This window comes from Salmo trutta, chromosome 32 (assembly GCF_901001165.1).
Source record: "Salmo trutta chromosome 32, fSalTru1.1, whole genome shotgun sequence".
In the NCBI taxonomy this organism is placed as follows: Eukaryota; Metazoa; Chordata; class Actinopteri; order Salmoniformes; family Salmonidae; genus Salmo; species Salmo trutta.
Genome location: NC_042988.1, coordinates 15,765,712 through 15,792,796, shown reverse-complemented (window position 1 = coordinate 15,792,796; position 27,085 = coordinate 15,765,712). Strand labels below are relative to the sequence as shown.

The window sequence follows — 27,085 nt, the reverse complement described above, 5'->3', positions numbered from 1 at the left end:
TTGAAAAATGTATATACAGTGCATTCAAAAAGTATTGAAACCCCTTGACTTTTTTCAATTTTTGTTACATTACAGCCTTATTCTGAAATGGATTAAATAGTTTTTCCCCTCATCAATCTACACACAATACCTCGTAATGACAAAGCAAAAACAGGTTTTTAGACATTTCTGCAAATATATTAAAAATAAAAACTGAAATATCACATTTACATAAGTATTCAGACCCTTTACTCAGTAGTTTGTTGAAGCACCTTTGGCAGCGATTACAGCCTCAAGTCTTCTTGGGTATGACTCTACAAGCTTTGCACACCCATTCTTCTCTGCAGATCCTGTCAAGCTCTGTCAGGTTGGATGGGGAGCGTTGTTGTATAGCTATTTTCAGGTCTCTCCAGAGATGTTCGATCAGGTTCAAGTCCGGGCTCTGGCTGGACCACTTAAGGACATTCAGAGACTTGTCCCGGAGCCACTACTGCGTTGTCTTGGCTGTGTGCTTAGGGTCGTTGTCCTGTTGGAAGGTGAACCTTCTCCCCAGTCTGAGGTCCTGAGCACTCTGGAGCAGGTTTTCATCAAGGATCTCTCTGTACTTTGCTCTGTTCATCTTTCCCTCGATCCTGACTAGTCTCCCAGTCCCTGCCGCTGAAAAACAGCCCCACAGCATGACGCTCCACCACCATGCTTCACTGTAGGGATGGTGCCAGGTTTCCTCCAGATGTGACATTTGGCATTCAGGTCAAAGAGTTCAATCTTGGTTTCATCAGACCAGAAGGTTCTTGTTTCTCATGGTCTGAGAGTCCTTTAGGTGCCCTTTGGCAAACTCCAAGCGTGCTGTCATGTGCCTTTTACTGAGGAATGGCTTCCATCTGGCCACTCAACCATAAAGGCCTGATTGGTGGAATGCTGCAGAGATGGTTGTCCTTCTGGAAGGTTCTCCCATCTCCACAGAGGAACTCTGGAGCTCTGTCAAAGTGACCATCGGGTTGTTTCGTCACCTCCCTGACCAAGGCCCTTCTCCCCCAATCGCTCAGTTTGGCCGGGCGGACAGCTCTAGAAAGAGTTTTGGTGGTTCTAAACTTCTTCCATTTAAGAATGATGGAGGCCACTGTGTTCTTGGGGATCTTCAATGCTGCAGACATTTTTTGGTACCCTACCGCAGATCTGTACCTCGACACAAGCCTGTCTCGGAGTTCTACAGACAATTCCTTCAACCTCATGACTTGGTTTTTGCTCTGACATGCACTGTCAACTGTGGGACCTTATATAGACAGGTGTGTGCAAATCATGTCCAATCAATTGAATTTATCACAGGTGGACTCCAATCAAGTTCTAGAAACATCTCAAGGATGATCATTGGAAACAGGATGCACCTGAGCTCAATTTCGAGTCTCATAGCAAAGGATCTGAATATGTATGTAAATAAGGTATTTCTGTTTTTTTTATTTTTAATATATTTGCAAAAAATTCTAAAAACCTGTTTCGCTTTGTCATTATGGGGTATTGTGTGTATATTGATGAGGAACATTTCTTATTTAATCAATTTTAGAATAAGGTTGTAACGTAACAAAGTGTGGAAATAGGGAAGGGGTCTGAATACTTTCCGAATGCACTGTATGCCTTAATTTCTAAAACACAGACTCTTAGCTTTCATTTGACACCAAATTTGATATGCTCATATGACCTTCACATGTTAGTGCTCATAGTTAGATTTTTTTACATGGAAATGCCCTACTTTTCTATGTGGCGATAGAGAAAAGGGTAGCTGGTCATTATCCCAAAATAACAGAGAGCTCAACCATTTTTGAGTACGTCAATTCCTTGCCTTACTTTAGTACTTTGAGTACATCAACATTGCAAATCAAACACTTCTATGCCTTGAGGGCAGCATGTTGAAGTTATTGGAAGATCATGTGTGGTCAATGTGGAAACCAGGTGTCCTTTAATTCCTATTGGCGACAAGTCTGTGACTGACTGATGGTGAGCCGAGGTGGAAGCCAGACACAAACCCCCAGGGCAGCTCTGGTAGTAGAGGCCAGGGATGGTTGGATGACTCTGTCATATATCTGATCTGATGGTCTGGCTGAGGCCATCGTTGCCATGCTCTGGCTCTATCTGTTGGCTCGGTTATCTGTGTTTTCTGTGACTGTCAGCAGTGTGGATGGGCTCTGGGCTGGGTCTGGCAGCTTGGCAGTGCCACTGATGAGTTAAATGGGCTGGGTGGGTAGTGGTGGGTAGAACTTGGCTGTCCTTTTGAATTCTGGCCTTCTTTCATCTCTGAGGTGAACACAGCTATGACGATGCTTATTTGCAGGGACGCCAATGACCTGTCTGTGATGCACAGATGGTTGGTCCCTGTACAACAACCAGAATGCATCAGCCAGCGCAAAGCAGCACAGGCTGTCTAAATATCTTATAGAACTGTGACTCATAGCCCCCTAATTGCACTGAACAAAAATATAAATGCAACATGTAAAGTGTTGGTCCCATGTTTCATGAGCTGAAATATAAGATCCCAGAAATGTTCCATACTGTATGTACAAAAATTGTCCCCAGCACAAGGTGCACCTGTGTAATGATCATAATGTTTAATCAGCTTCTAGATATGCCACACCTGTCAGGTGGATGGATTATCTTGGCAAAGGAGAAATGCTCACTACCAGGGATGTAAACACAACATTTGAGAGAAATAAGCTTTTTGTGCGTATGGAACATTTCTGGGATCTTTTATTTCAGCTCATGAAACATGAGACCAACACTTTACATTTTGCGTTTATAGTTTTGTTCAGTATACTTTTAATTTACTCAAGCATATTTGAAGCCACTAACCAGTCATAAAGCCATAACATGAGGGTTGTATTCTAGTCCATTAAGAATACAGAATACAAATACATATCTGTTTTCCATTGAAAAAGGTTTTACTGCGGTGTGCCCTACTGAACATGACCCAGGAGGAATTCACTCTGACCCACCAGTGACTTCTGACACAGCATTTAGGAAATAATTTGCTTGCTGTTTGTAAAAGGTGTTTGGAAGATGTATTGCTCTCATAGAAATCCCCTGAAGCTGTCAGTGCAGGCATCTCTGTAAGACAACATATTAACTGTGCTTTCACATGGTGCGATATGTAATGATTTACCTATTAAATGTTTTAAACAGACAGATGGCAACCCTCTCATGTTTCAGTGGAGCACCTGCTTGGCTTAGTGTGGTCAGTGTACCCCACCAAGGAGAGTGAGCAAAGCCATACTGTTTGGGAGTATTAAATCCTGCATGCTTTTCATTATGCTTCCCCTCATGCCAAATGTATATTATCTTCAAACTACACTGAACAAAAATATAAATACAATATGTAAAGGGTTGTTTCATGAGCTCAGACATTTTCCATACGCACAAAAAGCTTATTTATCTCAAATTTTGTGCAGAAACTTGTTTACATCCCTGTTAGTGAGCATTTCTCCTTTGCCAAGATAATATATCCATCTGACAGGTGTGGGATATCAAAAAGCTGATTAAACAGCATGATCATTACACAGGTGCAACTTATGCTGGGGACAATGAAAGGCCACTAAAATGTGCAGTTTTGTCACACAACACAATGCCACAGATGTCTCAAGATTTGAGGTAGTGTGCAATTGGCATGGTGACTGCAGAAATGTCCACCAGAGCTGTTTCCAGAAAATGTAATGTCAATTTCTCCTCCATAAGCCACCTCCAATGTCATTTTAGAGATTTTAGCAGTACGTCCAACCGGCCTCACAACTGCAGACCACATGTAACCACACCAGCCCAGGTCCTCCACATCCAGTTTCTTCACCTGCAGGATCGTCTGAGTCCAGCCACCAAGACAGCTGGAGAAGTGTGCTCTTCACAGAGATACCGTGAGGACATCCTGAGGATCATTGTTGTGCCATTCACCCGCCGCCATCACCTCATGTTTCAACATGATAATGCATGGCCCCATGTTGCAAGGATCTGTACACAATTCCTTGAAGCTGAAAATCTCCCAGTTCTTCCATGGCCTGCATACTCACACATTAAGCCTGTTTGGGATGCTCTGGATCGATGTGTGTTCCAGTTCCCGCCAATATCCAGCAACTTCGCACAGCCATTGAAGAGGACTGTTACAACATTCCACAGGCCCCAATCAATAGCCTGATCAACTCTATGCGAAGGAGATTAACTATTTTGTTTTTGTTTTTACGCAGAGGCTAGTGGCTATACGAGGCTAGTGGCTACATGGTGGTTTTCTGATGCACTCCCCTACCTATTTTTAAATGGTATCTGTGACCAACAGATGCATATCTCTATTCCCATTCATGTGAAATCCAAAGATTAGGGCCTAATGAATTTATTTGAATTGACTGATTTCCTGATATGAAATGTTTTAAATTGTTGCATTTATATTTTTGTTCAATGTATTAACTCTCTCCACAGCAGCACAACATCCGTCACGTTACTCTTTAAGGACAAACACCATGAATTAAGCACGGCCATAACCCATTTAGAAGAGCAGAGAGCCAACAACTAACAGTACACAGACCTGAAGCCAACGTTAGACTCAAAGGAACTATGATGAAAATAGCTGCTGCAGTACCACACAATGTAAATAAATCATAACTAAACCCTAACATGAAGTTTTAAGGCAAGTAACCACAACTTTAGAACACAGTGTTTTCTGACACTGCCTCTTCTGTTCGCCTCACTGAACTTTTGCTAAATTTAACCTGATATCTCTGTCAGCTGACAAGCAGATCCAAGCATTACTAATCAGAGGCTCCATAGTCCTGTACTCTAGTTTTCCCTCCTCTCTCCCTCTCTCTCGCGCGCGCACTTTCTCGCTCTCTCTGAATATTGGAAATAACAGAGTATTGGTGGTTTCATTCAGTTAGTAGTGGCTTAAAATGTTGATTTTGCTACAGTGGCAGGTCAATGGCATGCTTGCTGCTTCTTCTTGGTTGGATAGACTTGCATTTTTCAGAGGACAAAAGGGACTGCAGCTGAGTGAATCAGTCCTTCACAGAGAGAAATGCTAGAAACATTTAATTGAATTCTTTAATATTCTCGTCCCTCTGCTCAAGCACTTGAGCAGTAATGTATTTAGGTTTCTCTCCATTAAATTGGTACATTGATTCTACATTGAAAGGGTGGTGTCATGCTTTACTGAATTAAACTATAGTTGACATACTGCCTAAAAACTTTGGATGTCTTTCACAAATGCTGTTTGCTTAGGATCATAGTCTGTTTTCTGTGTTTGAAATGGTTCTCCATACTGTTATTCATCTACAGAAGCAGTTGTGGCTACCCAAGTGATCTTGGCCCGTAATCTTATCTACAGCTACCTGTTTGTTTCAGTTGGCATCAGACTTCTTCTTCAGAACATTCCATGGATTCTAGCCCAGGTGTTCTCTACAGCTCTCAATCACCTTTATCAGCAATCCAGTCTTGAGTTGATCTTTCACCTGTTAATGAAAAACAGTCACTGAGGTCTCTTGTTACTAATTGATGAGAAGAAGCCATATGTGAGGCCTTTGCATGATGGCAGAGCCTAATCTTCATCTGCCTCCTCTCTGTTTTGATGGGATTAATATTTAATAGATGATCATGAATGTTTCACGCGACTCCTTTCTTGTGTGGCGCAACAGAGGTGTCAGGTGGGCGCAGATACTCAGTGGGAGGGAGAGGCAGGATTACTGCTCAACATCCGCTGGAATTGGGCTCCAAGAGTCTCCGAGAGGCCCCTGGCTGGCCCCGCCTAACTGTCAGAGACACGCTTGATCAGAAACATCTGTCCAACCTGTTCACATTTAGTCACTCAACTTTGTGTGGTTCTCAAGAAAGCAGCCTATTCTGATCAAACTAGAGATACAGAAACTGGGACGTGGGAGATATTTTCAGTCGGTCAAGAGGCTAAGTGGGAATCGAGAGGTTGAAAGAGAATTCTGAAAAGAGTTGAAAGAGCTGTAATGAAAGAGGAGAACAAGACAAATGAAATTACCAAAGACCCTATGCTGTCACTGTAGCTGCATAATACTGATCCTTAGTCACTGTTTAACATGTGGTTGTGGTTTTACAACTTAACTCTATGTGCAGATATGGCTTAAATCAGGTTTATTGGCCTACCGTGCTCAATAACAACAAAATATTAACATCACCTCGCAAGCTTCTCAAACAATATTATAAGCAAAACACACAAGCATCTGTTGCTCACAGATAATAGCAATTCTATGCTTCATTGATTGAGCGAGTGAGACCATAGTTTTAGAAGGAGGATGTTTTCACACAAAGGGGCCTCTCCCCTTGACCATTGAGTTTCTTGGTGTAGCCTGATAACAGCGTCCTTGTCTCCAGTCACACCTGCAGCCCTCCTGTTAAACAACAGCCATTAGGCCAGGCAGGCAGGTGATAGAATCAAGGCTGTCTGCAGCCCCCAGTCTGCTGCTAATGCTATGATCATAGCTAGGGAATCACATTCTGTGTGCCTGCAGCGAAAACTGTTTTTTTTTTGTTCTTTATTTTACCCCAATGACTCTTTTGGAGGCCTCACTCTGCTCTACTTATCCAGCTGCTCAATGTGAGAATGGGATGGATGGTTTTCTCCTTGTTTGGTTGTTTGATCTGAATGCAACCTGCGGCTGCTTCGTTTGTATTCTTCATGTCTATTATTAATGTATTATAAACTGTGAAACTGAGATTTCATTGGGTTGGAATTCAATATACAGTATAAAGTACCAGTCAAAAGTTTGGACACACCTACTCATTCAAGGGTTTTTCTTTATTTTTACTATTTTCTACATTGTAGTATAATAGCGAAGACATCAAATCTATGAAATAACACATATGGAATCATGTAGTAAACAAAAAATTGTTGAACAAATCAAAATATATTTTAGATTTTAGATTCTTCAAAGTAGCCACCCATTGCCTTGATGACAGCTTTGTGCACCCTTGGCATTCTCTCAACTAGCTTCATGAGGAATGCTTTTCCAACAGACTTGAAGGAGTTCCCACATATGCTGAGCACTTCTTGGCTGCTTTTCCTTCACTCTGCAGTCCAACTCATCCCAAACCATCTCAATTGGGTCGAGGTCGGGTGATTGTGGAGGCCAGGTCCTCTGATGCAGGACTCCATCACGCTCCTTGGTCAAATAGCCCTTACACAGCCTGGAGGAGTGTTTTGGGGACTATCATTTGTTGAAAAACAAATGATAGTCCCATTAAGCACAAACCAGATGGACTGGCATATCGCTGCAGAATTCTGTGGTAGCTATGCTGGTTAAGTGTGCCTTGAATTCTAAATAAATCACTGACAGTGTCACCAGAAAAGCACCATCACACCTCCTCCATGCTTCAAGGTGGGACCACACATGCAGAGATCATCCGTTCACCTATTCTGCGTCTCACAAAGATAAGGCGGTTAGAACCAAAAATCTCAAATTTGGACTCATGAGACCGAAGGACAGATTTGTCCATTGCTCATGTTTCTTGGCCCAAGCAAGTCTCTTCTTCTTATTGGTGTCCTTTAGTAGTGATTCACGCAGTCTCCTCTGAACAGTTGATGTTAAGATGTGTCTGTTATTTGAACTCTGTGAAGCATTTATTTGGGCTGCAATCTCAGGGGCAGTTAACTCTAATGATCTAATACTCTGCAGCAGAGGTAACTCTTGGTCTTCTTTCCTGTGGCGGTCCTCATGAGAGACAGTTTCATCATAACGCTTGATTGTTTTTGCGACTGCACTTGAAGAAACTTTCAAAGTTGTTGAAATTTTCCGTATTGACTGACCATGTCTTAAAGTAATGATGGACTGTCATTTCTCTTTGCTTATTTGAGCTGTTCTTGCCATAATATGGACTTGGTCTTTTACCAAATAGGGCTAACTTCTAAATGCCACCCCTACCTTGTCACAACACATCTGATTGGCTCAAACGCATTAAGAAGGAAATAAATTCCACAAATTAACTTTTAACAAGGCACACCAGTTAATTGAAATGCATTCCAGGTGACAACCTCATGGAGCTTGTTGAGAGAATGCCAAGAGTGTGCAAAGCTGTCATCAAGGCAAACAGTGGCTATTTTGAAGAATCTCAAATATAAAATATATTTTGATTTGTTTAACACTTTTTTGGTTACTACATGATTCCATATGTGTCATTTCATAGTTTTGATGTCTTCGCTATTATTCTACAATGTAGAAAATAGTATCATAAAGAAAAACCCTGGAATGAGTAGGCGTGTCCAAGCGTTTGACCGGTACTGTATATACAAAAGTCAACTTTGCAGAGTATCACGGTATAGGGTAGTTGTTGAGATGTCTCAGTGGCAGCTGGTGTATGGGTTACAGGGTGTATGGAGGGTGAAACATTTGACAAGTGAGCTGCCTTTGAATCTTGATGGAGCAGAGGCTGTGGCTTTACATTGAACATCACAGCTACTGAGAATAGGCTACTCAAGGATTGTAAATAAGTCATTCTGACAGGCTCTACCTGAGTCTCTTTTCATGCTAGCTGCTCTTATATGTCAGTTTACATTATACCCTTTCCAGATCCATTCACTCTTATAGAAAAAACTTTGTGAACCTTACAATGAAGTTATTCTAAAATAGAGTGTAAAATGCACTGCATTGAGTCACCCAAAACCCTAAAGAAATTTAGAAAAAAAAGCCTCTATCTCAAAGCTGTACACTATAAAATGATGCAGTCAGTCTGCTGATGTTAATGCATTGAAGCATTACATGGTCTCACTCGCTGTTGTTTTCCCCCAGTCTATTTGTTAAGCTTCAGATCCCTGATGGAACTATCAGTCTGCTGTCTGGATGATATCTCAATGCCGCTTTGAAGACTGCCAGCCTGCCTGTCTCTCCAATGCCTCCACTCCCCCAGCCTGCTGTATGTATCTGTTTTCCCCACCTGAATGAGAATGGTTTTAACCCATGCATGACCAATATCCTCACTATACTGCTTGCGTAGCCCAGGAATTATTGTCTCTCTCACTGCTTTGGCTTAGCCTCAGAAATGATGGTCCTTCCCCCACATCTGTGGTTGGCTGACACAGGAGGAAATAGTTGTGTTATCCGTCTGACAGTGTTCCTTTCCTTAAACATGGCCTTTGCAGCTCAACCTTTTTATCTGTGTGTGATTGATGGAGCTTCAGGGGAGCTGGAGTGCTCTTAGAGGTCTGGCGTCGGCTGTCTAATCGCTAGTTGCCTATGCCCTGGCCTGGCCTCACCTCTTTCGCACTTCCCCCTCTCCTCGACCCCGGTGAGAGTTCACCGTTAATCACACCTACTTCATGGTATATCAATCAGAGACTCCCAACGCTCTGAATTAGAGAGGTGTGGTGGGCTGTCTTAATTGACGTCCACGTCATCCGCCTCCAAGGAAGTAGTTGTTGATGTGTTGTTGGGGGTTAACTTCCTTGCTTAAGGGCAGAATGGCAGATTTTACCAGGGATTCAAACCAGCGACCTTTCGGTGTCTGGCCCAACGCTCTTAACCGCTAGGCTACCTGCCACCCCAATGCTAATAGAAGCTCAGAAGCATACAGTATGTTTGCAAATGTTTCTGACATTTTCTTCAGAACTTAACATCATTTTACTTTATAGGTGGAAAATGGCAGTACTTTTCAATAGTCGTGCCACTTTCGAGGTGTTGCAAGGTTTCATTGCCACTCTCCTGACGTGACGCCAGCCATGTGTGTCTTGTGGTCAGTTCCGGGAGCAGTGAGTCAGTGTTTTACAGGAGAGGAAAAACACTGCTAGGCAACCTGTTGCTTTTCATGAATAAGTGTCGACTTCAGCCAGGGACAGCCTCAGGGCTTCCAGACTCTCTGGTCAAGAGAGAGTGTTTGGATGGAGAAGTGGAGCCAGAAAGCCATGAGGGAGGGGATCCCAGGCTGAGGTAACCCCTGCAAGGAGAGGAACCTGGGGCTACTGTACCCAGCAGTCTCAATCTAGAGAAACCCACTAGGGCTGTCATTATCTCTGGAACCTCCTGCCCCCGTATCAGACTCCCCACTCTAAAGCCCCAGAGTGGATATGAGCTTTCACTGAGAACATGGAATTGAATGGTCTTTACATTAGAACCAACAGACTTTGTTCTCTGAGGAGCACTTAGAAGCTCCAAACAAGTATTCCTGGACAAAAACCTCACTTGGATTGAATTAAAGAACAGAGAGTACTTTGAATAACAAATTGTTAATATGAGCCACACTGTATTTGTAGGTGATCGTCTGCTACAGATTGTTAATAGCTGACATGAAAAACAAATCTGACCTGGAAACAGGGAAAACACATGGCTGCTTAAAAGAGTTTGGGTCTACATAAGAGTTTCAGCCACTCTTGGAGGAAAATGGAAGTATCTCTATAAACAAATGCATTCATGAGACAGCCTATAGGGAGGAGGTCAAAGACATGCCAGCGCAACAACCTCTCCCTCAACGTGATCAAGACAAATGAGATGATCATGGACTACAGGAAAAGGAGGGCCGAGCACGCCCCCATTCTCATCGCCGGGGCTGTAGTGGAACAGGTTGAGAGCTTCAAGTTCCTTGGTGTCCACATCACCAACAAACTATCATGGTCCAAACACACCAAGACATTCATGAAGAGGGTATGACAAAACCTATTCCCCCTCAGGAGACTGAAAATATTTGGCATGGGTCAGCAGATCCTCAAAAGGTTATACAGCTGCACCATCGAGAGCACCCTGACTGGTTGCATCACCGCCTGGTATGGCAACTGCTCAGCCTTCGACCTCAAGGCGCTACAGAGGGTAGTGCGTACGGCCCAGTACATCACTGGGGCCAAGCCTCCTGCCATCCAGGACCTCTACACCAGGCGGTGTCGGAGGAAGGCCCTAAAAATCGCCAAGACTCCAGCCACCATAGTCATAGACTGTTCTCTATGCTTCCACGTGGCAAGCGGTTCCAGAGCGCCAAGTCTAGGTCCAAAAGGCTTTGTAACAGATTCTACCACAAAGCCATAAGACTGCTGAACAGTTAATCAAATGGCTACCCGGATTATTTGCATTGACCCCCCCCCCCCCACCCTTTTTTACGATGCTGCTACTCGCTGTTTATTATCTATGCATAGTCACTTTACCCCTACCTACATGTAGATATTACCCCAATTACCTGGACTAACCTGTACCCCCGCACATTGACTCGGTACCCCCTGTATAAAGCCTCGTTATTGTTATTTTATTGTTGCTCTTTTATTTTTTCTACTTTAGTTTATTTAGGAAATATTTTTTTAACTCTTATATTTCTTAAAACTACTTTGTTGGTTAAGGGCTTGTAAGTAAGCATTTCACTGTAAGGTCTACACCTGTTGTATTCGGAGCATCTGACAAATACGATTTGATTTGAATCAGGGCCGTAAAATTATGAAAGAACAAGACCAATTTAGTCTAACAAACTTGTGTGTTTTTCTGCTTCATGTGTGTGTCTCTCTCAGGAGGAAATGGCTGGCGTATGGGAACAGGGTCCGTGGGTATAACGATCATCTGGAAGAGGGGACCAAGATGCAGCGTGGTAAGTGGTCATAATTATATTTAATGAAACACTTTAAAACAAACAAGAAACCGAAAGCCAACAGTTCTGCCAGGTGAACACACACAAGACAGAAAACAACTACCCACAAAACCCCAAAGGAAAACAGGCTGCCTAAGTATGACTCCCAATCAGCGACAACGACGTACAGCTGTCCCTGATTGAGAGCCCTACCAGGCCAAAACAAAGAAATACAAAAACTTGGAAAAAAGGACATAGAATGCCCACCCAAATCACACCCTGACCAAACCTAAATAGAGACATAAAAAGGCTCTCTCAGGTCAGGGCGTGACAGTTGGTTGGGAAAGGAAGGCACATGTGGCTTGGAGAGTAGAGTGAGTAATCATAAAGACATGGCTGGAAAGTCCCAGAGGGCAGATATGGGAGGAATCTCAGGTACCTGAGGTGACAATAATGGAATGTCACACGTCATTGTAATATCTTTGTCTTAGCTATCAAATGCCTGCAGTGGAGTTAATTTCTTCTATCTTCATTTCAACTGACTGTGATGGGAACCTATCTCACAGCAGACACCCTGCTCATATGCCCATCAATGCCTAACTAAAACTCAAGTGATAGAATACTTTAGAACCTTACACAGTAGACAGTACAGATGTTATTCTATACAATTATCTTGGGAATTCATTAGGCTACAGTAGTTTATTATAGGACAGGCTGCCTAAGATAGTCATTTATGTATCTATTTTTAGAGGTGTCTAGCCACTTGTCCATGGAATTTAACAAACACAAACAGGATGGGTTTGAGTGACGTCAGCTTCTAGGTTCAGTTATCTAAAAGGATGTGATGTGGAACCATATCACATGACTGCTCTCACAACAGAGACCCTTGAGACACGGGACCATGCATGTCTATGCAGAGTCATTCTGTCCACATCTGTTATTCATTAACATGTTAGGACCATTGTTTTGTTTCAGTTTGATTAAGGCTTGAAACATGCTTTACAAATAAAGTTGTTATGACTGGGATATAAAGAACAGATATTGAACAGATCTGTTGAAATGATCATGCCCTTACTTTAACTACAAAATCAGTAACCTACAAAAGTATGAAGAGGGGTGTAATAACATAGTAGGCTAATAACCTTCAATTACAGACACATGATCAACTATTTATTGATCACGGCTGGTCAGGTATGTCCTATGATGTCATGTCATATGATTTCCCTGGATAGGCCAATGTCTGGGAAGTGCCAAATGAGAGCATACATTATTTGTTATGATCCTGTCTCTTTAATATTTTTAAACCTGATCTCTTCTTGCTTAGTCACGCACGTCAGCCGGTTAACGCCGAGCGCGGCAGTGGCTGCCCATGCTAACCGATTGGCTGGTGGGTTTGACAGTCTTGTCCTATGGTCAAGGGCGGGGTTCTCGGTCGGTGAAACTGAATTACCGGCCGATGAAAACTTACCCTTGTTGAGCCTTGCGGTGTGGGAATGCGCTGGACACTGCCTGTGAAAATAGGAGCCCAATAGACATATCTGAGAATGTCTTAACGTTTTGTGGCTAGTTCCAGGATATAGAATAGGACTCTTGTTTGACTCGAAATAAATTATATTTTTTCCTTCTCAGAATGAAGTGACACCACATCACATTTCACTAACTGGGATCTGAAATTTTTACAACCAGATTTTTTCTCCACACCGGAAAACATAGGATTTGATTTTGATAAGGGTAAGTTTATTTTATTCTACCTGAATAGGCTGGGTTTAGAGTGCTAGGCTATATAGGATGTAAAACATCAGAAATAGAAGAAGACGATCCTGAATAAGCGATCTGTCCCTCTGTCTCGTGTGCGCACAGTTGTATGATCGATCGCCTACACTGGGATCGATAGCCTACTCACACGATCCAAAGGGAATGTATCGAACGAATTGTACTATTTGATATTGGAACCTGTTTTGAATTTTCTGGTTCACATGCATTTGTGCTGTAGGTTGCAAAGATCTACGTGTATCGCTATACAATATAAGACCTTTCTTTCGTTTTGCATATTTGTGATTGTGAATGACAGCTTGTCATCACTTCAACACCAGTGCTTCTATTCTATAAATGTTTGTCATTTCCGCGAGCGCCTATAGGCTTCACGACAGTCCGGCACGTTCATTTGTAGCATAGTAATACGCCTGGTCTGTAAAGGAGCACATAGCAAGGTATTACTACATAATATGACTGCTATTACGCAGGCTTACACCTTAGGTATTTTGTCAGGTGATGAATGTAACAGTTCTCATTTGATAATGTTTCTCCTGGAATAAGTGGTTTCAGGTGTTTTCTGAGCAAAATCATTGGAATACAATTATTGTCAATATTATTGTCAATATTCTGTTATGAACTAGTGATAGTAATTATTAGGTAGTTGATTGCTTGTTAACATTTTCATACATGTCATGAATGCAATGCCACTGTTTAGACTCCACTGTGCTACCTGATCAATGGACACTGTACTATAGCCCCCTGTCTGCAACAGGAATGAGAGATGTATTCAAACGTGCTGAGTTATTTTGGCAAAGTGAGAGGAGCAGCAGGCCAGGCAGGCAGCACATGGCCTGCTGAAACATGATCTCATCCAGAGGATCATCATGAGGACTGATGTCATGACACAGATACAGCAGGCAGGGCCATGATGTGTGATAGTGAGGCTCATGTTCATCCTCACTTACCGTTCCAACTGGACCGGAGGTACAGAGAATGTTTCTCTGAGAAAGAGACTGTGTGGGGGGGGGGGTGTTGTCTGTGTGTGTACAGTGTGAGGCATGTGTGGAAGAAGGTGTGTGGCGTTTGTGTGCCGTACAGTCGAGAGAGCGTATTCCTTGGGAAAAGCGAGGGGTTCTGGAGCTGGCATTGAAGGGAGCAGGTGGGAATGGGCTAGCCAGGCCTGTGTTGGTTGGTTGGTATGTGGGTGTAGCAGGGCGCTGCTGAGGGGGCACACTGGACTGTAGTCATGCCCACATGAGTCATGGTGCAGTATCTGTCTATCTATCAGTCAGTCTTGCTAAGTGTGCAACACTCACTCACTCTCTCCATGTGGTGTTGTTTTCACTTGGGTTACTGGGTTGAACCTGTCTCACCCTCAGGAGTCCTGTTTTGAACCCACCAGACTGTGCCAGACTTGTTTCAGTCTTGTTTTTTTTATATTTAGGGGAAGGACACTAGCATGGTAGCATGCATGCTCCTCTATTATATGTAAGGCCTTCTAAGGCAGCCATGAGGTTGTGTTCTGTGTAGGTGTTTGTTCTAATCACCTCATGATGATTCATTGAAAAGCTGACCAGTCTTCAGATGTGGATGTGTCATGGCAGATCCTCTGCTGCTCCGTCCAGTCGATGAGATGATGCAGCCCCTTAAGCAATTGCATATTTCCTGGAAGGATCTTCTTGTTTAACGTGGTCTCAGAGCATTTCGTATGATTCTGTACGTAAACCCAAGACACTATTTAGTATGATATGTTACGTTTCGTATGGTATGTATTCATTTGTGGATGTCCATCATCCATTTTGTATAATATTTTACGAATTTGCAAAACGTACAATATGTTACAAATTTGTTACCAACACGCAACCATTGGGCCCACCTACCCACCGCCGACCAACCACCCTGGTTTCATTTTTAGTCTATAAGACCAGTCTGTCTTGTTATGAAACTACATTGTTCTCTCCCATGGCCTTCAGGTATTTACCCTAGTCTCTGTACAGTTCACCCTCTCTCTCTCTCTCTCTCTCTCTCTGTCTCTCTCTCGCTCTCTCTCTCTCTCTCTCTCTCTCTCTCTCTCTCTCTCTCTCTCTCTCTGTCTCTCTCTCGCTCTCTCTCTCTCTCTCTCTCTCTCTCTCTCTCTCTCTCTCTCTCTCTCTCGCTCTCTCTCTCTCTCTCTCTCTCTCTCTCTCTCTCTCTCTCTGCTCTCTCTCTCTCTCTCTCGCTCTCTCTCTCTCTCTCGCTTTCTCTCTCTCTCTCGCTCTCTCTCTCTCTCTCTCTCTCTGTCTCTCTCTCTCTCTGCTCTCTCTCCTCTCTCTCTCTCTCTCTGTCTCTCTCTCTCTGTCTCTCTCTCTCTCGCGCTCTCTCTCTCTCTCTCTCTCTCTCTCTCTCTCCCCTCCCTCTGTCTCTCTCTCTCTCGGTCTCTCTCTCTTGTTCTCTTCTTGTGTGTGTGTGTGTGTCTGTGTGTCTGTGTGTGTGTGCTGAGCACATGCTTCTCTAAATCACCCCAGGCTGCCTGCTGCGGCTTCAAAAGGCCTTGCTATATCATGTGAGACCCAGAGATTATAATCATGTAGTGGTGACTATGGCGCGTTATAATGCCATAGGATTGATGTAATAGCTGATTATTATTGCTCTCTTATTAGTAATTATAGTGTTAGTATTAATCAAATTAATATCAGTTGTTGAAGAGAAGACATTTTCAACCACATGCATATCTGTGGTTGAAAATAAATGCTTTACCCTTTTGGGTTAATTGTAGCATTAGTGTGGGCTAAATCCTAACACGGACACCCAACACTCTGAGTTATGTGTGTATCCATATCTCAAATGAGGATTCCTCTGTTTGTGGAAGCATGCTTGTAGTTGTAAAATATAGGGCAAAGCAACAGTATCTCTTGTCTTGCAGTTAAACATGTCAACCAACTTGGTCAGCAGCTTTAGTAACAATAAGCAGGGTGTTCAAAGAAGATCAGTTAAGAGTGTTCCCACTACAGCAGACAGATAGACGGTGCTTTACAAGTATGGCAGGTATAGTTTCACTGAAGAATAATGGTGAGAGAAGAACAATTTACTGCCTATGCGCTCTCTTTGATCTGGGCCCCATTGATGCTTGCTCAACCACTACCGACAATAACTTTGATGTGCTTGTGGTCGGTCTGGAGTTTGTGTCAGATTGTGTCAAGGCTTCAGGAATGGTTGATAAGCAAAAACAGACCACTCTTTTCAGACGTTGCAAAAATGATTTGTCCCGTCAATCTGCCAATCTATGAACCGTGGAGAATATGCCGTGGCGATTACGCTTCATGTGGAATACTTGTGAACAGGAAGATGTTTTCCTCATGCTGTCAGACACTGAAAGCCTTTTTATACATGCAAGCGAAAACACAAACCTTCACATTAGCTCCCAACAGTCACAATGAAAAAGCCTCATCAAAACCAATCCCCCACCATTTTGTGTTGAGTGCGGAGTTGGTGTGGTCATGGAAGCTACTTGTTTGTATTCACAATCGTCCTGCCTCGGGTGTCTTGAGTTTGGCCGTGTCTGAATAAATGGAACATTGCTTTGGTCTGTGAGTTTCCTGTCAGTGTTCAGGCCTTGATTATGTGAGTCCCAGGAAAGCAGCCGTGAAGCAGCTAACTGTAACCCTTCCATTACATCTTGGAGGTGGCATGTAGGGCCAGTGCTGCAGAGGCTGGGCCCGGCCAACAGACAGGACTACAAACTCAGTCAGATGTGATGTAATGCTGTAGTGCTATTTCAGGTCTACCTCTGGTCTCCAAGGCTCTGTCTGCCAGCAAGCCATTCTGCCTGCTCCTCTCTCTCTCTTAGTCCCCATGTTAGCACCTCATCTATCAAAACTCAGCCATGTCCTATGTTGGGATCCACATTCAGGAATCCCAAGAAACTCAAATACCCATGTTTCCTGTTATGACTACAGGGCAGAATGTGAACTTTCTTTAACTGAATATAGGGATTAATATAGATTGTTTTATGTTATTATTTGTTTAAAGCTGATTTTAGTCTGATGAGATGAAATTCAGGGCATGATCCTTGCTGCTGGGGTTTTTAGGGATTCCATTGGTTGTTGTTCTCAATGGGGTGGCGTCTGCTCTGAGACTGGTTAACCCCGGCGGCACTCGTCATTCTCAGGACTATGGGAATGTTGTGGGTGCTCCCACCAAGCAGACTAGAGCTCCAAGGAGGAGGAACTGCTCTGTGTATTTTGATCTTCTGGCTCTGTGTCTGGAGACAGTAACTGTAAGGGTGTTTTTCTTTTTCACAGATAAAAAAATGGGGTCCATAGGAACGTATTGTTCCATAGCAGTTGGCATGTGTATAGTGCAGATCCTTACCTGTGTAATATCTCATAACACAGAGTTTACACAACAAGTCAGAATCTCTAGTCCAATTCAGATCCTGCCACTCAAAACAGATGAAATATAGGCTTCATTTTTTAAATGGTTGTCAAGTGGACAGTTAGTGGAACTATTGTCAGTCTTGTTCTTTTTCGACAGGAATCTTGAGTGCAGGACTAAAAATAACATATACCACATTCAGCACTTTTCCTGGCCTTTTTGCTAGGAAGTGAGCGTTCTAATGTGCACCAACGAAGTCCATTCCATTATTGCAAAATCCTCAAGAGAAATCTTTGTTCTTCAGTTTTCAGTTAGAGCCCATTAGCACAGGTCTCTACTGTCAGACTGTCCATAGTGTTAGCTTACTACACTCACTATCGCTTTAAAAGACTGAATGGCCAGACAGACACAAGGATTGGAGAGGGACAATTATAGTTACTATCCCAGGACTGTTACAGTTGAGAGCACATTTTTAAATAGAGCGGCCTGCCTTCTCCGACGCTATCTTTGGCCCAGCAAGCCTTCAGCCCCTAGTGCAGGGATCATCAACTAGGTTCAGTCACGGGACAATTTTTTTCTTGAGCGCATGGTCAGGTGGCCGGAACATAATTACAAATAATTTGTATCCTGCAAATTGACCGCAAGAAGCCCCAACAAAATGATACAATGACAATGAGTTTCACTATCGTGAATAAGTTGAGTGAGAAAGTTCCAGACGCAGAAATATCATACCCCTAAGACATGCTAACCTCTCACCATTACAATAACAGGGGAGGTTAGCATTTTTGCAGGGGTATGATATTTGTGCATCTGTAACTTTCTCACTCATCATTATTCACAATACATTCAGGACTATCCGTAATCATGGTAGCTACAACATTAATGTAGAAGTGTTTAGAAACATATTCTATTCTTATTTACAATAAAAGTGACTACAAAATGACACAATACATTATTTACCATTCATTTCTATTGGATGCAAAATAATCTGAAACACAAACAAAACTAACTGCAAATGCATCCAACAAGTTTGTAAAGTCACAAGCTTGATGTTGTCATTGCGTGCTAGGAATATGGGACCAAATACTACACTTTTGACTACCTTAATACACATATAAGTGAATTTGTCCCAATACTTTTGGTCCCCTAAAATGGAGGGACTGTGTACAAAAAGTACTATTATAACTGTTCACTGATATGGATAAAAATACCCTCAAATTAAAGCTGACAGTCTGCACTTTAACCTTATAGTCATTGTATCATTTCAAATCCAAAGTGCTGGAGTACAGATTCAAAAGAAGAAAAAATGCTTCACTGTCCCAATCATTTCAGAGGGGACTGTATTACTCTATTGTGCGTGGGAATAATTTGGAACAGATTTATATAATGAAGATCACTTGGAGCTGATTTGCTGGTGTTTTTACAGTGTTTTATGTCCAACAGCAAAAACTACTTTTTTGCTTAGTAAACTTGGGGGGGTCAAATAAAATCACCCAAGGCCCAAATTCGGTCCATGGGCCGCCAGTTGGGAAACCCTGCCCTAGGGACTGAGGATCCTCATAGTGCATCACAGTGGTAAACTCATGTAGACTGTTCCCCTGAATGGAAGAGCACACAGAGTCATACACAGTAATATCTGGACAGTCTCAACCAACAGTCCCCACCACCACCTCCATCACATACCTTGGGCCCAACTCACTCTGTAATGGAGTTTCCAAGAAATGAGGGTGTGCTTTTGGAACAGCTCTGTGACTTGGCCTTGCCTGGCCCTATGGGAGGAGGTGGATCCAGGAATGACTAATGATAACTGACAGGGAGACAACTTGGAAAGGTTCTGTAGTTGAACTGTTTGGTTGTGTTTTAAGATCTTTGTGTCACAATGACTGAAATTGCTGATGACGTCATCCTGTAATTCTGCTTGTCCTTTCCGTTAGTTTGCTCTCCTGTTCTTGTCTGCTGCCTGTCCTACACTTCAGATCCATGCCAACTCTTCCATCCATTGGCCAGTTGTCAGTGGTTGTGCTTGGCATTGCCTTGTGCCAGGAAGAGGATGTAAAGCCTACCAGTGATGCCAGTGTTGCCACCCAGTTGATCACATCACGCACTGCAATAATGAAGCCGTCTTCTGGATTCTTCTGGTTGGGAGCACAGTAGTGAAGGACATTTGCACGTAGAACAACGATTCAACAGAAAAATAAATCAATGAATAGAGTCTGTCAGGTTCTTCAGTCTGGGGACGTAGCCCAGATACATAGAGTCAAGTTGGTTCTGCTGCTGTAGGGGTTGACTAATGCACACTCATCACCACCACTCTACAGTATCTCTCCTAATCACGCAGTCACACCATAACCTGTTACCTGACTGTTGTGGGTTTATTTGGATTATCTCACAATGACGAGCACGCCCGGGAAGCTGGGTTATGTGTCATCCCTTGTCCCCCCTTCTTTCCCCTGTCAAAACATTGAGCTCATCTTTGTGGAGGAGTCAGCCCAATCTACAGTTTCCTCAGCCCAATCTACAGGGTGAGGACTGAGGAGGCCTCCCCCAGCCTACTGTATCTCCCATGGGGTCTGCCCCAGCCCTAGCCCCAGCCTTCCTGTGTTTGGGAGTTTCCACGACTCTCTGTGCAACACAGTTGGCTGCAGCAGGCCCGTCCGCCCCTGCTCTTTCTCCCCGACCCCTCAGACCTGAACCCTGGCTGGCCTCCCTTCTGATGATCCCCCAGGGCCAGCTTCACTTCCTCAGAGATGACTTGATGATAGAGAATCCTATGGCACCTTGTTAGATTAGGGAATAACATGTAAAGATACAGGTGAGGGACTTGTCTGAAACAGATCAATCGAAGGTTGTGGGAGTGGGAGTGGGGGAGATTCCAGGGCATGGGAGAGCTGAGAGAATGGCCAAATGTAGCTACATTTTTTAACACTAAAACAGAGATGATTAACTTTTATTTTTCTCCTCTTCATCTAGTACGGTGCACATATTAAATATTGAGTGATATGAAATACAGAGATAGCGTCTAAACCGCATCGACATTGTCATTGTAACGTTTTTATCTTATTTTCACGGTCTGTTGATGGTGCTCAGGAGACTATGATACAGTGTATCAAGCACAAAAATACTCACTTGTGCTATTTATCTCTATTTATACAAAGTTACACAGGACCACAATAATGTTCCTTATTTTAGTAGAGGCTTTAATAAGAAACCCTCATGAACTCCAGGCCTAGAGGTTTACTCTATAAGGGTTGGAAGTTCAGAGAAAGAGATCACATCAGTATAGCAGCAGTATAGTTGAGAGTGCTGCTTTTTTCACACACAGCAACTAGTCTGTGCAGAGCGTACACGTTGATGAATGTGGGAATGTGGGAACTTGTAAACAGGCAGTCTGGGTGGCTGGCTGGCTGTGGGAATCAGAGCACATGTTCAAGGTGGAAGTGGAGCACCTGTCTTAGTACACCGCATGGCAACAGCGATACACCTTGACAACTCAACCACAGGAAGAAAATCACTTCCTCTTTCTACCTTTGGGTTTGACTATATTGATGAGTCTCACCTGTTCCGCTTTTATCCTCTTATCTCCCTGGATATCTGCGATGTATTACAGATGAAAGGGATTTAAACATTGGAGGGTTATGAAAATCACCCTGTTGTGTCTGGGACAGACAGACAGATATAACACCGGAGGGATATATATATATATACACTACCGGTCACAAGTTTTAGAACACCTCATTCAAGGGTTGTTATTTATTTTTACTATTTTCTACATTGTAGAATAATGGAATCATGTAGTAGCCCAAAAAGTGTTAAACAAATCAAAATATATTTTATATTTGAGATTCTCCAAATAGCCACCCTTTGCCTTGATGACAGCTTTGCACACTCTTGGCATTCTCTCAACCAGCTTCACCTGGAATGCTTTTCCAACAGTCTTGTTGGCTGCTTTTCCTTCACTCTACGGTCCGACTCATCCAAACCATCTCAATTTGGTTGAGGTCGGGGGATTGTGGAGGCCAGGTCATCTGATGCAGCACTCCATCACTCTCCTTGGTCAAATAGCCCTTACAGAGCCTAGAGGTGTGTTAGGTCATTGTCCTGTTGAAAAAAAAATTATAGTCCCACTAAGCCCAAACCAGATTGGATGGCGTATCGCTGCAGAATGCTGTGGTAGCCATGCTGGTTAAGTGTGCCTTGAATTCTAAATAAATCACAGACATTGCCACCAGCAAAGCAACCCCACACCATAACACCTCCTCCTACATGATTTACGGTGAGAAATACACATGCGAGATCAAATTTTCACCCATACTCATCTCACCAAGACACGGCGGTTGGAACCAAAAATCTCCAATTTGGACTCCAGACCAAAGGACACATTTTCACCGGTCTAATGTCCATTGCTCGTGTTTCTTGGCCCAAGCAAGTCTCTTCTTATTATTGGTGTCCTTTAGTAGTGGTTTCTTTGCAGCAATTCGACCATGAAGGCCTGACTCACGCAGTCTCCTCTGAACAGTTGATGTTGAGATGTGTATGTTACTTGAACTCTGTGAAGCATTTATTTGGGCTGCAATTTCTGAGGCAAGTAACTCTAATGAACTTATCCTCTGCAGCAGAGGTAACTCTGGGTCATCCATTCCTGTGGCGTTCCTCATGAGAGCCAGTTTCATCATAGCGCTTGATGGTTTTTGCGGCTGCACAAATTATGTACCTTCATGTCTTAAAGTAATGGTGGACTGTCAGGTCTCTTTGCTTATTTGAGCTGTTCTTGCCATAATACGGACTTGGTCTTTTACCAAATAGGGCTATCTTCTGTATACAACCCCTACCTTGTCACAACACAACTGATTGGCTGTTTAACACTTTTTTGGTTACTAAATAATTCCATATGTGTTATTTCATGGTTTTGATGTCTTCACTATTATTCTACAATGTAGAAAATAGTAAAAATAAAGAAAAACCCTAGAATGAGTAGGTGTTCTAAAACGTTTGACCGGTAGTGTATATGTCAAAGGTAAATGGGTTTGTCTGGTTGGAGTCACTCTGTGTAGAAGATTAAAGATCCATAGTACACATCCTCAACAGCTAATGTGTAAGTGACTGTATATGTGTTGATTACATTGAGACCTTAGATTGTTGCCCCCATTGTTGAATTGCCTTGTTGCCATATGGAGACAGGTACAACACAGCAGGAGCGGTGCAGGTGTGCCTTCTTAGTCCCGTGTGGCTCAGTTGGTAGAGCATGGTGTTTGCAACGCCAGGGTTGTGGGTTCGATTACCACGGGGGACCAGTACGGAGAAAAAAATGTATGAAATGTATGCATTCACTACTGTAAGTCGCTCTCGATAAGAGTGTCTGCTTAATGACTGAAATGTAAATGTAAAAATGCTGTAGTAGTCTGTGGTTCATCTATGGCCCCTGCTGTGATGGGGGTTACAGCTGAAAGATGGCATGTGTCACATGCTCTGGGACATTCCATCCCCTGTCACTTGGCTTTAAGACCACCATGCCCTGCCTGCCTGTCCTCTGCTCAAGCACTAACAGTGAGTGCTCTGCCCCTATCACTTGCTGTAACATCCCAGAGGAAGCCCCCAGTCTTAATATTACGACTGGTCATAGCAGGTATTAGGCCTCAGACCCTGTTTGTTGTGATGCTGGTCAGGAAATCAATTCCTTCGATCTGCTTGTGTGTATTCTGTGTGTTATTTCTCATTTGTGTACACGTTTCACCAGAAACCGCCCGTCTACTAAACCAGTTGAGGTCACTTCCTTCCATGCAATAATGTTCTTGGTTTAGGGAAGTGATACCGTGAAGAGTACGGTATTCTTCAATACATATTTGACTCACTCCAAGCCCAATATATATTTGACTCACTCCAAACCCAATACATATTTGACTCACTCCAAGCCCAATATATATTTGACTCACTCCAAACCCAATACATATTTGACTCACTCCAAGCCCAATATATATTTGACTCACTCCAAACCCAATACATATTTGACTCACTCCAAACCCAATATATATTTGACTCACTCCAAACCCAATACATATTTGACTCACTCCAAGCCCAATATATATTTGACTCACTCCAAACCCAATATATATTTGACTCACTCCAAACCCAATACATATTTGACTCACTCCAAGCCCAATATATATTTGACTCACTCCAAACCCAATACATATTTGACTCACTCCAAACCCAATACATATTTGACTCACTCCAAGCCCAATATATATTTGACTCACTCCAAACCCAATACATATTTGACTCACTCCAAACTCAATACATATTTGACTCACTCCAAGCCCAATATATATTTGACTCACTCCAAGCCCAATACATATTTGACTCACTCCAAGCCCAATATATATTTGACTCACTCCAAACCCAATACATATTTGACTCACTCCAAACCCAAAACGAATGAAAGATAGAGAATTGTTAATTAACCATAAAGGTCAAGCAAATCTGTATGAAGGGATTTAAAGAGGCTTTGAATCATATTACAATCACTGTAGAATTCCCTTCGGAATAAAACAAATGACCAAGTAGTGAACGTTTTTATATAATATATGAATGAAAGTTTTAATAGTAAATGGATAAATGAATGAATCCATGGATTATGAATGTCATGAAATTGTTTAAATTGTTTACATTGTTTAAATTGTGTTCCTGCCAGTCCCTCCCTGGCCAGTTTATCAGAAGGTTTGACCTCATTGGCTTTGATTGGAGATCAGAGGGCTGATTTGGACAGACCAAATGGCCATTCTCTCCCCTGGCTAAATCCGTGTGTAGTCTGGCTAATTCCTTTGTCCCAAAGCAACAGGCCACGCTTCGTCTGCTCTCCTCAATAGAGACAACAGCTTAGATTTCACACTGCATGGAGATGCCAGAGTATGCTGACGGGACAGGACAGAGGGAGGAGGGAGGGGTGGCTATTGTTCTCTACTGTGGTATTTGGAGGGGAGGGATGCCTCATGGCCGGTGATGGGATGAAATTGATTAGTGTGTCTGTTGTGGCTGTGCGCCGTGGACGTTGTGGAGAAGCCTCCCAGAGAGCAGTGTGTTTCCTGCTTTCCCATTCGGAGGTCTCTTCAGCTCCTCCTCTCCTCCCCACTTCCTACCAGCACATCTTAAATAAGCAGTCATCTGACCTCTCCATGCTGGTGGTCTTTCAGGGAGGATGTGAGGTCACACAGTTGATGGCGTCTCTTTGTGAAGTATTTTTACTCGTGTTGATTGGCCAGAGCGTGGAAATAAACCTATAAGTGCCCACAGTGAGTAATATGGTGGTGACAGGCCATATCACCTCCAGAATACACCGTCTGAAGGACTTCATAACAAGATATGCTATCTGTCCGATACAGCTGGAGTCTGTCCACATTTATGCCCTCCTAACCATGATGGGGTTAACGAACTCCATGCACACAGAAAGTCATTAGCTAAACACAGAACTTGCTGACACCCCAGTTTTGATCGATAAAGGAATGAATCCTTCAGTCAGCCTGGTTTTCCCCTTCCTTCTCTCATGTTGAGGAGGAATTTTGGATCAGTCTCCACAACAATGACCCTCCTTCAGCCCCATGCGCATCATCAGCCTGATGCCCAGCACACAATGCAGCCTTTTGTTGGCGGGAGCGATTCAGGCTGATATCATGCTGGAAACTATTTAGATGAGGATCACATGTTGTTTGGTTATGCTGCTGCTGAGTCCCCTCTTAGCTCACTTGGCTAACAGGAAGGGCAGCTTCTGACTGCTTTCTACAGACAATAAGGCGCTTGTTTAGCTAGTTTGGGGATGCATCTGGGAGCCTCTCTACGGGGGATAGTAGTGGAGGAGAGACATTCTGCTTTGAGTTTGTTTTCCTTTGTTTTGTTAAAGCTGCCCAGTCTCTCAATAGGATGTAAATCCATACAGTCACTTCTATGTCCAACGGTGAGAGGTCAAGAGGTCAAACACGCTAAAATCCAGTCACTAAGTCAAATGCTAATGTTATTGATTGACTGATTATGGAGAGAGAAAGAGGGCTGTTTCAGATTTGCATGCGGTGGCTCACCCAGTGGTTTCCCTTGCCCTGTCAGGCCGGTTTCACAGCAGTGTTTTGAATTTGTGATTAAGTAATGGAAACAATTATCTTATCTCTTGGCTGTCAACTGTCAGTGCAGAGAGTGGAGAGACAGTATTTTATTTATACACATGTAATTACTGTGATTTATTATGGAGTGTAAAAGTGTCATGTTAATCTATCATGAAATATTGAGTAATGTTATTACTTGGATAACCCTTTTGGCATTTTGAGTAACAAGTTATGTTATTGTCGTTATGTAGGCTAACATTTAGTTTGACAGAAGATGGTGTCAGCATCGTTCTACTGTAGACGTTATCTTGTTAAACCACTCAACCGCAGTTAAACCAACCCAGCTTAAAAGGTTCATATTGATAAATGGTCATGGTTGAATTAGTCCAATCACACGCCACCTCTGTGTTTTTAACCTTTGACCCAGATCTCCAAGTTCTCCTTAAAAAGAGGTCATGTAAGATGAGGTCACATCCTTGTGAGTGTCATGCTCATGTTCATTTTATTATCTCCATTCTTTACTCTGCTCTTTGTCCCCACAGCATTCCTACCCATCTCCAGGCTGTTAAATAATGTCTACTCATAGATATACCTGTATCAAGGCTATTATACAGGCTACATGGAGAAGCTGTTGTCATGGTCACATCCTGTCCTCCAGGCTGCAGTGGTCTGGGGGGTGGATGTCAGAGGGGCCCTGGGTCTAGGTGGATCTCTACTCCCACTCTCTCCCCAGGTGACAGGCCTTTCTGCGTGGGCACACTGGGTTGTCTGCTGGAGAGGATAAGAAGAGTTTCCATGCGAAAAAGTACCGTCTGGTACCATGGCATGATAGCAGCAGTCTCAGGGACTTCAAGCTAGGCTAAAACACCCTCTCTATTCCCACCACATCTCGGAGTTGAGGAGAGTGTGTGTGTGTGTGTGTGTGTGTGTGCGTGTGCGTGTGCGTGTGTGCTCGTGCGTGTGCGTGTGTGTGTGTGTGTGTGTGTGTGTGTGTGTGTGTGCGTGCGTGCGTGCCCTAAGAATCAGCTGATGTAATCACTGTCCATGCACAAGAAGACACAGTATTTGATTGTGTTAAATCAAATTACATTTACTTGTCTTAGAATAGTATAAGGTATCTGGCCCACGAGGCAAGTTTAGAGTCCTCTCTCTTTAAATGAGATGTACAAACACTGGCATGTGTCCATACAAGATACAGATTTACAGTGAGGCTGTTTTTTCCACCAGAGTAAAGATATGCACCAACCATCTCAAGTGCTGCTGTGGGTTCGGAGTGGAGCTTCAGTAAATGGGCACATTAGAGAGTTGAGAAAAGGGGGGCACAGTAGAGAGTTGAGCTAAGAGGGGCACGCAAAAGAGTTGTGCTAAGAGGGGCACGCTAAAGAGTTGTG

The 27,085-nt window shown here is 43.2% G+C and overlaps 1 protein-coding gene across 3 annotated transcripts in view; it reads left to right on the top strand.

Annotated features, from left to right (window-relative positions):
- Positions 1-12,839: 12,839 nt before the first annotated feature.
- Positions 12,840-27,085, top strand: part of LOC115171210 (inactive rhomboid protein 1) — a 43,993-nt gene continuing 29,747 nt past the window's right edge. Inside the window, exon 1 of one of the 3 annotated variants that reach the window (XM_029727806.1) lies at positions 12,840-13,230. The gene's annotated coding sequence lies outside the window, so the exon portion shown is untranslated. The remainder of the gene's footprint in view (positions 13,231-27,085) is intronic. The other 2 variants (XM_029727807.1, XM_029727808.1) reach the window with 2 other exon arrangements.